The sequence below is a fragment of the Brienomyrus brachyistius genome, unplaced genomic scaffold, assembly GCF_023856365.1.
Source record: "Brienomyrus brachyistius isolate T26 unplaced genomic scaffold, BBRACH_0.4 scaffold54, whole genome shotgun sequence".
Taxonomy (NCBI): Eukaryota; Metazoa; Chordata; class Actinopteri; order Osteoglossiformes; family Mormyridae; genus Brienomyrus; species Brienomyrus brachyistius.
In genome coordinates this window covers 1901958-1915290 of record NW_026042329.1, presented here as the reverse complement: position 1 = coordinate 1915290, position 13333 = coordinate 1901958, and the positions used below count along the sequence as shown (strand labels likewise).

Genomic DNA, 13333 nt, shown 5'->3' with positions numbered 1-13333 from the left:
ATTCTGGATGAGCTGCAGCTGTCTGACTGATTTATTACCAAGACCTGCAAAGACACCATTTCAATAGTCTAGCCTGCAGGAAATAAACACATGAACAAGCTTTTCCGTATCTGGTTTAGAGAGAAATCCTTCTCTTTCTCTCTTATTGGGCTGGTTTCAGCTTCCGTTGGGCGGATTTTAAGCAGAACTTGGGCAGGACCTGGGAACACTGTACTGATGCCTCATTTCCACCAACATGGAGCCGGTGCTGGGCTGGTTGTCACTTGATGCCTTTTCAGAACCTGCCTGCGTCTCCACCAGTTTAAAAAATGAACATAGGTGACAGTGAGAGTAAAGGTTCATATGTATTCAGTTTTGTTGGATTTATTCTTATCTGTTTCAGAATAAGTTTTTATAAGCTGCCAACTGTCCTTTTACCGATCGCGCTATTAAAGATGCCAATAACTGAACTTTGCAATCTGCCTCATGATCTCTTCGCCACTCGAGTGCCACAATATTTTGTTTATCAGACCTGCGGCATGGTTTTCATTTACAATGCAAAGTTACTCCGATAATAAGCTGGCTAGTTGTTTTACTGCTGGCATCGGAAATATTAGACAAAACTATATTGGTTATTGACTGAATTATCCAGCTATGTGGACGGTTTGGACACGATGGCCCCTCCCACTTGCACTGACGTTATCAGAATTATAATTTTTTTTTGTTGTGTCCCCAAACTAGTTGTGACACTGGACATCTCCCACGTCTGTGCTTTAGGGCCATGACTTCACACGACACGACTACACTTGCGTGCATAGTTTACATCTATCTGGAGGATTAAAGGTCATGTCCACCAGGGGGCAGTGCGAGAAAACCATCTTGGTCGGTTCCTTCGTTTCCAGTCTCACTTGTGGGAGTCAAGATGGCGCTCTGAAGAACACGCTTTGGTTAGACCTGCAAGCCGACTTGTTTTGTTTACCATGTCGTGTGAACTACATGCAGTTTTACTACTGTCTGATTTTATTTAATCATCCAGTGACTGCAATAACTATATATAGTCATGATGACAGTTTCTGAAAAAAGAAAAAAATGATTGAAGAGATTAAACAAGAGATAAAAAAAAGTCACAAACTGATTTTTGGCTTATTTCTAATGAATTAGGAAATATTTAAACAAACATTATACCTTCACCATTTTCTGACCACCGAGCCATTGACATCCATATATCCATATTGTCATCTTCTATCCATCCATGCATCCATCCATTTTCCAAACCACTTATCCTTACTGGGTCGCGGGGGGTCCGGAGCCTATCCCAGAAGCAATGGGCACGAGGCAGGGAACAACCCAGGATGGGGGGCCAGCCCATCGCAGAACACACTCACACACCATTCACTCACACATGCACTCCTATGGGCAATTAGCCTCAGCATGCCTTTGGACTGTGGGGGCAAACCGGAGTATCCGGAGGAAACCCCACGACGACATGGGGAGAACATGCAATCCTTGTCATCGTCTACTGGATCTAAAATATCTTCAAACTGGATATTAAACAGTTCAATCTTGAGAAATAAAGTAGCTATTTTGAATATAGAATAATTAACTGACTTACACTGGAACAGACCCAATACAGAAAAAAAGTATTGCAATAATAGCATGATGTAACAAAATTTGTCAGAAGGTTTAGTAGTGACTTGGCGCGAATCGGAAGAGATGAAGAAAACAAAATTATAAATGAGATTTACTGCTTTAACCTGCAAACCAGTCAGTCGTCTTACTGATACAGAAAATAATGTAGGAGGTGACTTACAGAATAAATTGGATGATTATATATAAACATAAGGCAGAAGGAGCCTTTGTTAGATTGTGGGAAAAATGGCTTGAACAAGGTGAGCAGAACTCAGCCTATTTCTTTAGGCTAGAAAGACAGCAAGTCAGGAACAACTGCATTATGCGGGCGAGGATTTATGGAAATGCTGCAGATGACATCAAGAAAATAGCCAAATTCTGCACTGAGTACTTTAATAATTCGTATGTCAGGAGTCTTGATCGAAGATTTTTTCTTCTCAAACATCACGTGAATAACTGATGCGGATCATGAACTTTGTGACGTCCCAGTTGGTTTAACTGAGATGTGTGCAGCAATAAATTGCTTAAAAAATAATAAATCGCTGGGAACAGACAGTCTAATCCAGAGTCTTTTTTCATCATTGCTGGAGATTTCAGTCAGGCAAATCTGAAGCCAGTTTTCCCCAAATTCTTCCAATATATGAACTTCCCAGCTAGAGGGAGAATCTGTCTGGACAATGTTCACACAAACGTTTGTGAGGCCTACAAGGCCCTTCCCCCCCCCACCTCGGCTACTCAGACCATGTCACTGTGTTCATGGTTCCTGCGTATAAATCCCTGCTGAAGCACAACAAACCAGTCAGTCAGAGTGTGGCCAGCTGGTGCCGTCTCAGCTCTCCAAGGCTGCTGTGAATCTACTGACTGGGACATTTTTAAGGAGGCTGCTATAAATGGTGATGCCATCAACCTGGAGGAGTATATAAACTCTGTGATCGATGACCACGACAGCCGACCAAAGGCCCAGGATGACGAGGGAAGTGCTCACACAGCTAAGAATCAGAAATGCAGCTTTCAGATCTAAAGACAAGGCTGCCCTCAGGACGCCCAGAGGCAACCTGTCCCGAGCTATGAGGATAGCCAATCAGGCACATGCACAGAGGATCAGTGAACACTTTAATTGCACCAAACACACACGCCGTATATGGCAGGGAATTCAGCCAATCATGATCTACATGCCCCACCCACACATCAGTGGCAGTGATGTCTCCCGTCCAGAAGAGCTAAACAACTTTTTTGTACAGAATAAGGAGCGGACCCCCCCCAGTGACCAGGTACTCTGTCTGTCCACAGCTGATGTGAGAAGTCTTCTATCCAGAGTCAATCCACGCAAGGCTGCAGGAGCTGACAACATACCTGGCTGTGTGCTGAGAGAATGCACTGACCACCTGGCTGGAGTCCTCACACACATTTTCAACACCTCTTTAAGCCAGTGGTCTGTCCCAGCATGCTTCACATCAACCACCATCATCCCAGTACTGAAGAAGCCATCAGTGACAGGCCTGAATGACTACTGCCCCGTTGCACTCATGTCAATCATCATGAAGTGCTTGGAAAGGCTGGTCATGGCAGTAATACATAAAGACCAATCTTCCTACCTCTCTAGACCCTCTCCGATCTGCATACCGGTCCAACAGGTCTACTGAGGACACCGTAGCCTCTGCCTATCACCTTTCCCTGACATATCTGGGTAAGATAGTCACATATGTCAGGATGTTATTCATAGACTTCAGCTCTACCTTCAATACGTCCCTCAAAAACTGAGGGGGTTAAGCTTGAACACCACTCTCTGCGGCTGGATCTTGGATTTCCTGACAGAGATGCCCCAGTCAGTATGTATGGGCTGCAACACGTCCAACACCATCATCATCAGGATTGTGGATGATACCACTGTGGTGGGACTGATAAACAGAGAAGATGACTCAGCATACAGAGAAGAGGTGGGAAGTCTGTCCACAAGGTGCAGAGACAACAATCTATCTGTCAACGTTGACAAGGCAAAGGAGATGATTGTGGACTTCAGAAGGACATGACCTGCCCACACCCCACTCAGCATCAACAGTACTGCTGTGGAGATTGTAAGGAGAACCAAGTTCCTCGGTGTGGACATAACTGAGGAACTTACATAGACAAATAACACCACCTCCTTATTCAAGAAAGCCTAGCAAAGACTAAACTTCCTGAGGCGCTGAAATAAGCAAACCTTCCTCTCCCATCCTCACCATGTTCTATAGAGGCACCATCGGCAGTGTTCTGACTAACTGCATCACCATCTGGTATGGCAGCTGCAACAAATCTGACCACAAGTGCCTGCAGAGAGTAGTGAAGACAGCAGAGAACTGATTACTGATTTGATTCTGATTACTGCTTTGCACACTTGCTAAACACCTCTGGGAACTCCTTCAAGACTGTTGGAAAACCATTTCAGGTGACTACCTCTTGAAGCTCATCGGGAGAATGCCAAGAGTGTGCAAAGCAGTAATCAGAGCAAAGGGTGGCTATTTTGAAGAAACTAGAATATAAAACATGTTTTCAGTTATGTCACCTTTCTTTGTTAAGTACATAACTCCACATGTGTTCATTCATAGTTTTGATGCCTTCAGTGAGAATCTACCAATGTAAATGGTCATGAAAATAAAAACAACACATTGAATGAGAAGGTGTGTCCAAACTTTTGGCCTGTACTGTATATATATATATATATATATATATATATATATATATATATATATATATATATATATATATATATATATGTATATGTAATATATACTACATTATATATAGATTATATGTTATATATTAGATAAGTGGCCAAAAAAATCGATGGATGGATGGAACTGTATGAAAAATAGGTAGTAGGCAAAGTAAGTAGGCAAGTAAGAATTTCAGGTTAGAATTTCATTGTACCTTGTACGCATGACACTGCTTTCTTAGAAACTTATGCTGCCATTATTTTTTGAAGATGCTGTACAAAGAAGGACACAATAGTGTTCGGAATATTTTTTTCTTGTCTGTGAAAATATACAGCTCTTCTGGACACTCATTCTTAAAAAAATCAGATGCTACTTCAATACTATCTGTACCGTTAGTAAAGACAATGTTCCGTGACAAAACGTGACCATACTGCCACCCCAATTTCTGGTGGTACTGCATGTCGCGCATGCGTCTTGCTATCCTCATGTAAGTGCACAGACGAAGCCGGAATCAACACAGAAAACACGTGGCGGCCAGACCGGTACCTCTCCGCGCGCGTACAGGCGGACGTGTGTGTCTGAACTTTTATGATGCATTTTACTCCTCCGCGGACGACCGCCTGCCGCACTCCAAATTTGTCTTTAAACGCCAACATAGATGAGTTTGATGAGGATTGGGGTAGTTTGCAAACCCTACAGCCAATTTTCAAGGTAATAAAACTGTTACATACATATAAATGTGTATGCATATGTGTGCAGACTTGTCCCGAATTGAAAATCTCACGCCAGCCAGTTGATCAAAGTTGGCAGCCCCGTGAACTGCCGCTCTGAATTTGTAAAACGTAGGGAAACATACATAGACCTCGCGGCTGTGGTACGTGTGCAGGGAATATCAGAATTACTACTAATAATACTTAAATAGGACACGTGCGCATGTGCAAAGTACACAGCTTGACCAGAGAAATATGAACGTTTCCATGTACGCATACGCGGTGTAATACGCGGGTGATGCGCTTTGCGGAGAACCAGCCTAGATGCGTCCGCGTTGGGGGCGTCGCGTCGTGTGTCCAAAGTGGATTTAAAGACGTTCATATTGTGATCTAAAGAGACTTCTACATGAGTATATTGGGAATAAAATGTGTGTATTGGAGCGAGTTCTGTGTTAGTGAGTGTGTGAGGTGTGACAGTGATAATGATTGAGATGCTGGGCTTCGTCATGGGATTAATTGCTCTTCCTCTTGCCTACAGACTCCTGCCAGCTGACGCTGGACCCCAACACAGCAAACAGAGTCCTGTCTCTGTCAGGGGGGAACAGGAATGTGACAGGGGGGGCAGAGCAGCCATATCCTGATCATCCAGAGAGTTTTAACTGCTGGTACCAGGTTCTGTGCAGAGAGAGTCTGACTGGTCGCTGTTACTGGGAGGCTGAGTGGAGTGGAAATGGAGCCCGGATAGGAGTGACTTATAAAGGAATCGGGAGGAAAGGAGGGAATGCTGACTGTTTGCTTGGAGCCAATGACAAGTCATGGATGCTGATCTGCTCTCCTGACAGTTACTCTGTCTGGCACAATAAGAAAGAGACTGACATACCCATAAAGCCCTCAGGTTCCCGCAGAGTAGGAGTGTATCTGGACCAGGCGGCTGGTACTCTGTCCTTCCACAGAGTCTCCTCTGATGGACTGACCCTCCTGTGCAGCTTCACCTCCTCATTCACTGAGCCCCTCTATCCAGGGTTTTATGTTTATACAAACTCCTCCGTGTCGCTGTGCATGCTGGGATAGCTCACTGTGTGCTGGAGGAATCATTTTTACCGTATCAGAGTGTCACATGTCGCTGCTTCTCCGTGGCAAAAAGGTAAAATCTCTGCTTTATAACCAGTATAACCATTTTTACTCTGTCTGCAGTGTGACGTATGTTAAAACAATAAGTAATTGGGTTCTGTAAGCTGAACAAACATGCAAAATTACTGTTTTTCTCTGACTTATGTTCTATGTTGTCTGTTATTACACCAAAACTGCCAAAACAAATTCATAGTACATGCAGTTGTACCAATAGAGTTCATTCTGATTCTGAATAAAATAAAATGTAATGAAATCTAAGCCTGATGAGTAAGGGGAGCTTTTCCCCTCCCCTCTATATGTATATTTTATATTTCTGTCTATATATTGTATTTGCTACCTGTACACTGACAATAAAGGCTTCCTATTCTATCCCATTAATGTCCCGGTTCCGCGCTGCCCAGAACGTAACTGAGTAACAGACTTAATCCGCGCTCTCTGCTCACTGAGCCCAACAGCCTGATATCGCAGCGGCGACGCTTTGGCCAGCAGGGGGCGGCAGACGGCAGACATTTTATTAACTCAAAACCTACTGCGGTCCTGAGGTAACTTAGTAAAGATAATAATATAATCAAATTAATCATATATTAACTAAGTAAACATAAATAACATCAAATCTTAATAAATCACGTTAGTACAACAACAACAGAAAGGCACCTGATCATCAATGAAGTAGTGTAGGTGATTACCAATTACCAGAAATAACACATGAATCCTGTTTCATTAGGAATCCTGAGATATATACAGTACTGTGCAAAAGTCTTAGGCAGTCATAGGAAATGTTAAAGCTATTTATCTGGGTAGTAAATTTATATTTTCTCAGTATGAAAAAGAAAATTTAATATTAGAACATGTGCAAATTATGAGTAAAACAAAAAAACTAAAAGGAATTTCCTATGTTCTCCAAAAAGTTACTGATATCTTGTTGGATGGCTAGATGAACACCAATATGATTCCTAAACCTCTCCTCAGGTTCACCTCAGCCATTTCATGTATTTTTTAAATTTAACCACCGGCTCACTTAATTAATTAATGAAACTAGTTTTAAAAAGTCACTGAGGTACTGATTAGCTATATGAGGTGTGCTAGTGGTCATGTCAAAAAAAACATGAGTATATTGAAAATACTGCCAATACTGGGATGACTTTAGGAGACATTTTGAAACGGTTAAGGGCAAACAGTTTGACAGACTGACAATCCAACCATCCCGGGTCTGAGTCCATTTATGCTGCGTCTGACAGCAGCCGGAACAAAACACTTACAAAGACTGAAATGCATGAGGGTTTACAGCCTATATGCACAAGCATTTCTCTCACATCTGTGATACACTTACAGACGGTGACACACATGCAAACAGGGAAATTTATCCCTCTGGTGACACAAACACAGACATTTTTGTCTCCAAAAGCATACAAATTATCACAGTTGTGTCCAGTTACTGTGACACACGTGTGACACGCATGTAAACTGTCCTTTCACAGTCACAGGACTGACTATGACTGTCATTCCTCTGGGCAAACCCCTAATCGTAACTAAGGTAACCGTATCTTTTATCCATCTCTAACCTGAACCATAAGTAACCAAACAAAATATGACTTTTGGCTAAATTCATTGTTTGATTGCATTCATAAATTTTTGTAAAATTGAAGATTATATTGCGAAGAGCTGAAAAATGTTCCCACATGCTAAAAAGTAACCGGTTTTGACTCATTGTTGAGATGTTTGTTCCTCACAATGAGGTAAATACAAACCCGTACACACACACACATTCACATACACACTCCCATGCACACAGACACACACACATACCTGCTCTCCTCCCATGAAGCTCGGTGCTCTGAGCGGAGCGCCCTCTGCTGGCCACATCTGTTTCTGCTCCCATCCATTTAATATGGAAGCCATCTGCTTGTGTTGATGTTTCGCCTCATATTTCAGGTGATATTTCAGGATGCAGGCGGGTGGACTGGGTGGTATTACTCTTATAGTGGGGTTTGCTGGATAGATGGACGATTCACAGTTTATATTCCATGAAAGTCCACATATATCATTCCATTCACCCTATTCATGTACACCATCGCAGTGGCCAGCATCCAGGCAGGATGTTCACCAGCACTTTTCAATCTCTTAATGCATGTTACACTGAGCAGCTGCCATTCTGGGAAAGTCTGGCTTCCCTTTTGGGGACATGATCAACAGAACAACGTGGGAAAGACAGTGAACTAAAATTATGTGTTTTGGGGCAACTCTCAGATGGCGGCTGATTTATCACTATTTGCCCAATTGTGAGTCAAAGTCAGAAAATAAAAGCCTTTGTTCTGTTTTGGGCTCCTGCGCCCAGATGGGGTGACTGGCCCTGCAGGCTGTTTGACTTCACTGGCTTGTTGTCAGACAGTTTATCTGTACCTGTGGCTCAGATCACGTGGGGACTTGTGGAACCCTTCAGCTGGGTCCAATAAATCTGACTGCTGTAGTCCCAGTTAGCATTAGCACAACTTCTCTATCCATGGCCTTCTCACTTCATAAGTCAAATTCAACTTTACTGTCATTGTGTATGAGCACAACGAAACGGGGTAGTAGGGCCAATAAAGGCAGTAGAATAGAATAAATAACAATAAAGGTAGTGTGACAATTAGCGTCCTGAATATATATATATATATATATATATATATATATATATATATATATATATATGAAAATGCTAATGACCACATTCATTTCATCATTGTCAGCCTCATATTAAGCAGGTCCCAGCCAATGTTTCCTTCAAAGGAAGTTCTGTCTTGTGGTTATGGGTGTAATAATTTTTCTGTTTGTAAAGCTCACTTGACTGTCAAGGCAGAAGTATCTGAAGCTCCAGTAGGCGAGGAGGGTCCATGCAGGAAATTCATTGAAGAATGAGTCAGGGCGGTGTGTAATTTGGCAGATTAGGGGTCCATACCCATGTGTAGAAGGCCATGGGGTCAAATCCCATGGTTGGTAAAGTTCTGTCCCTGTTGAGTTCTTGAGCAAGGCTCCTGCTCTCTGATCCTCACTTGTTTGTCACAGACAAAACGTCAACTGAATATTATCATGAATAAGAAGCGTACTGGTCAATTACAAAAAAGTAGGATTCAGATATAAATCAAAGTGATTACATCCCCAAATCAGAAAAAGTTGGGACAGGGTGGAAAATGTGAATAAAAAAATAAACCAGTAATTCACAAATGTCCCTTAACGTTTATTTCATTGCCGACAGTATGAACACAAGATAATTCATGTTTTTTTTTCGTCAACATCATTTGATTTGTAAATAAACATCCATTCTTGCCATTCAGGCCTGATGTTGACCAAAAAAACATGAATTATCTTGTGTTCATACTGTCTGCAATGAAATAAACGTTAAGGGACATTTGTGAATTACTGCTTTATTTTTTTATTCACATTTTCCACCCTGTCCCAACTTTTTCTGATTTTGGGTTGAAAAAATCTGGGGCAGAGTGCCTGAAAGACTACAAGTCCTGCTACAGGTTACTGTGTTTGTGTCACAGTCAAGTTTCTAGCAAATCCAAGTAACTCTGGGCAATGTCATAAACCACAGGCATCACCCTAACGGTAAGAAGTGTGATCCGCTTACGACTGACACGCAGTAGAAACAGGATCCCATCCAACACGGGACCCACTATAGGCTCACACAGAAATAAAGGAGAAAAACACCAGCTGCCTTTTCCAAGCTGTTTACATTCCTGTGACAGTAACAGCCCATGTCACATGACCACTGTCATGTCCTACCCATCACACCTGCCTGACCCTCCTGTCTCCTCACTAGCGTGACCCTGATGATTCATGCCTGTTGCTTGTTGCCCCTCGTTAGTCTTTGCATTTAAGTATCTATTTGTCTCGTCAGCCCCAGTCTGGTCATTGATGTTAAGCCTTCCTGTTGCCTGTGACCTTCCCGGTTGCCAGTCCTCCCATTTGTGATCCCTCACGATCCTCTTTGCTTCCAGTCTCAGCCCATCTAGTTCAGCAAACCCCCTTTTTGTTTCGCTACCAAGGATGCAGAGATGAAAGCCTTTTACCAAGTATATAGTGTCCAGAGTGGATTAGCATGTTCACAGTGAGAAGAGGATCTGATGGATGGAGGACCTAAGTACCATAATCTTAGTAACGCATGAGCAGAATTGGACCATAAGAGGAACTGGCAGGCTCCATCTCACAAATGGTACGTGGGTGTAGAAGTTACTCAAAAGCATATGGCTGAAATCCTCCACATGTGCATTTTGAATGTATTGGGCATCATGTCCTGTTTTAACCATGAGAATCCAGTGAGGGGCGGCTCAGTGGGTAACAGGGCTGCCTTGCAGCTGCAGTGTTGAATGTTTCCATCCTTCTCCTATGCTGTCTGTGTGGCGTTTGTTTGCTCTCTTTATCCCACATGGGTTTCTTCCTGCAGCTACTCTGACAGGCATCTGTAAATTGTCCAGACTCTATGACTGTGAGTGTGCCTTGTGATGAAATGGCATTTTATCCATGGTGGACCCCAGCTTTGTTCCCTGTGTTTCCTGTAATTGGCTCTGGGATACCCTTGTGATAAGCGTTTGGAAGATGGATGCGTCTAATCTTAGTACTTACATGTACTAGTACTACGGATAGCGCACTATTGTATACAAAGCGACAAGCCAAGCTTGCAGTTTTGCAGTGTTCATGTGCTGCCACCTTCTGGGAAAACGAAGAACTGATTTTCACATTAAAATCTAAAAAACTACACATTTATATTTAAGTCCATGTCACACTGGGCTTTTCTCCCAGGGGTGTAAGATCAGAGAGACCTACCAAAGAGAAAACTACCATAGATACTGTTGTATATACATTTATACTTACTTACATTTTATTTATTTATCAGAAGCTTTTATCAAAACGACATACAAATGAGGAAGCAGATTGACACTGTACGGTGCTGGGCGTCGCCCCGGTATGCTAAGTGATTGGAAAGATTAAAAGCAACAAAACATTGTATCAAAGATCGAGTCCAAGTGCAACAATTATTAAAAATAATACTTAAGAATATCAGTAACAGAGCTCAGCACCAGCATGTATGGGCCCTCAGGACCTGTGATGATGAGCCCAAAAACACCAACGCAAATCCCCAAACTGCACAATATTGTGTTTTGAGTGACACCTCAATGAGTCTTTAGGTCCATGATACTGTAACAATTTCCAGGAACTTTGGCGCTACATGCAATTCCCAAAGCGGACCACTAGATGGCGGCTTCCTACCGTGAGCTGAAACAGCCGCCGTAGGGGTGATACCCGGCAAGTTTCCCCAGCCGCCAACCGGCGTGCACCGGGGCTGCGTCTGGGTCAGGCTTTTGCCTGCTGCTTTCCTCCAGCTTATTTTCTTGTGTAACTTGGTGCTGGGCTCCTCGCCATATAAACAAACTCAGCCTCGCAAACATTAAGAAATCTGGATGCTATGAAAGGATCGTCTACCATACTCCCATATTCCACTGTGCTTTCATCCGATTGTCTTTGGTTTGTGCTGCTGGGAATCATTATCGCTGTCCTTTTATTTTGCTGCAAACGTAATCGTATGATCACATTATATCGCGACGTCCCTTGTCCCCACCCACGGTTTGTTGAAACTGCATGAAGGTCAGACCCACTTTTGTACCGTTTAAAACACATCTTGATCATTTTTTCTCCTGCAAAAAAAAGAGCATTTACTTTTTTTTGCAAAGCCACTTACAATTGAGAAAGCGGCGAGTTGAGCGGCAAACTTGTGTGGCGGTGTGACTAAGAAGGTTTGGACCCACGAAGTTCAAATTCCACAGTCAAACAATTAAAACATTTTTCTTTTAGAAGGCAGACGCAGGCAGTCACTGGTGCGTTTGGGGTTAAGGGCCTTAGTCACACGAGCATAGTGATATAAGCCACTGAGCCAAACGCCAACCCACATCACTGACCTCTGGCAGAATTAACCTTCACAAGCAAATTTGGCAAATGCCACTAAGTACAAAACTGATGCACTTTTAAATAATTGTACTTATCATCACTGTTCAAGTGTCAGAAGTGCTTCTGCTACTCTTTAGTAAGGTTGCAAATTCCATCTGTCCATCCATCCATCTTCTGTAGCCAGGTATACACACACACGTACACACACTCACACACAGACACACACGCACACACACTCACACACAGACACACACACGCACACACACAGAGGCGCACACACAGAGGCGCACACATGCACGTTAACACGCGCACACACACACACACACGCACGCACACACAGACACACATGCACACACACAGAGGTTTGTAATTATATCTTTGTGGGGACTCTCCATTTGTTTCTATGGTGAAAACTCTAATCCCAACAATGACAACCTATCCAGCCCCAACCTTAACCATAAGTAAGCAAACAAAATACAAGATTTTAGGTATTTTCAGTTTTGTGATTCTATTCACAGATTTTTTTTTATGAAATTGAGGTTATGTTTGTGGGGTGTGGGGACTGAAAAATGTCCTTACATGGCAAAAGGTTTTTATCACATCGTGGGGGACGTTTGGTTCCCACAATGTAATACACTGTGTTCACAATTATTAGGCGAGTTGTGTTTTTGGGATTAATTTTAATAATAAACAAATATAGTGTCATCAGTCAGTCCAAAATATTAATAAACCTGAAGCCTGAATGTTATGCAAAGGAAATGTGAGTGTGAACATTATCAGGGGAATACACGTGTGTGCACAATTATTACACAACTATTAGTGTGCACAATTATTACACAACTATTAGTGTGCACAAATATTATGCAACTAAATGAAAAACCTACATTTTCCCATCTCCCTTGTTTATTATCATCTTTCAAAGTGCGAATAATAAACAAACAACACATAATTTCCAAATAAACATTTCTGACATGAAATATCAATTAGTGAGCAATATAGCCACCTCCTTACGGACGCAGCAGGAAGTGTGAGTGTCCTGCAGGCTGGAGAGAGAGCTGCTGATGATGCGCTCAGCGGTCCGGACCCTTCAGAAGACTGTGCAGACCGCTGAGTGCATCATCGACAGCTCCCTCCCAAGCCTGCAGGACAATAGGGATAATGTCAGGTGAGGAAGGGGGCCATGTCATTATTTTGTCATCCTTAAGGCCTTTACTGGGTAGCCAGCACATCTTCCCATTAAAATAATAAAATTGTCACTCTCCACTA

General features: G+C 42.6%; 1 protein-coding gene across 6 annotated transcripts in view; it reads left to right on the top strand.

Annotated features, from left to right (window-relative positions):
• LOC125724042 (tripartite motif-containing protein 16-like) overlaps positions 1-13333 on the top strand; it is a 178415-nt gene that overhangs the window by 45175 nt on the left and 119907 nt on the right. The window lies entirely within an intron of this gene.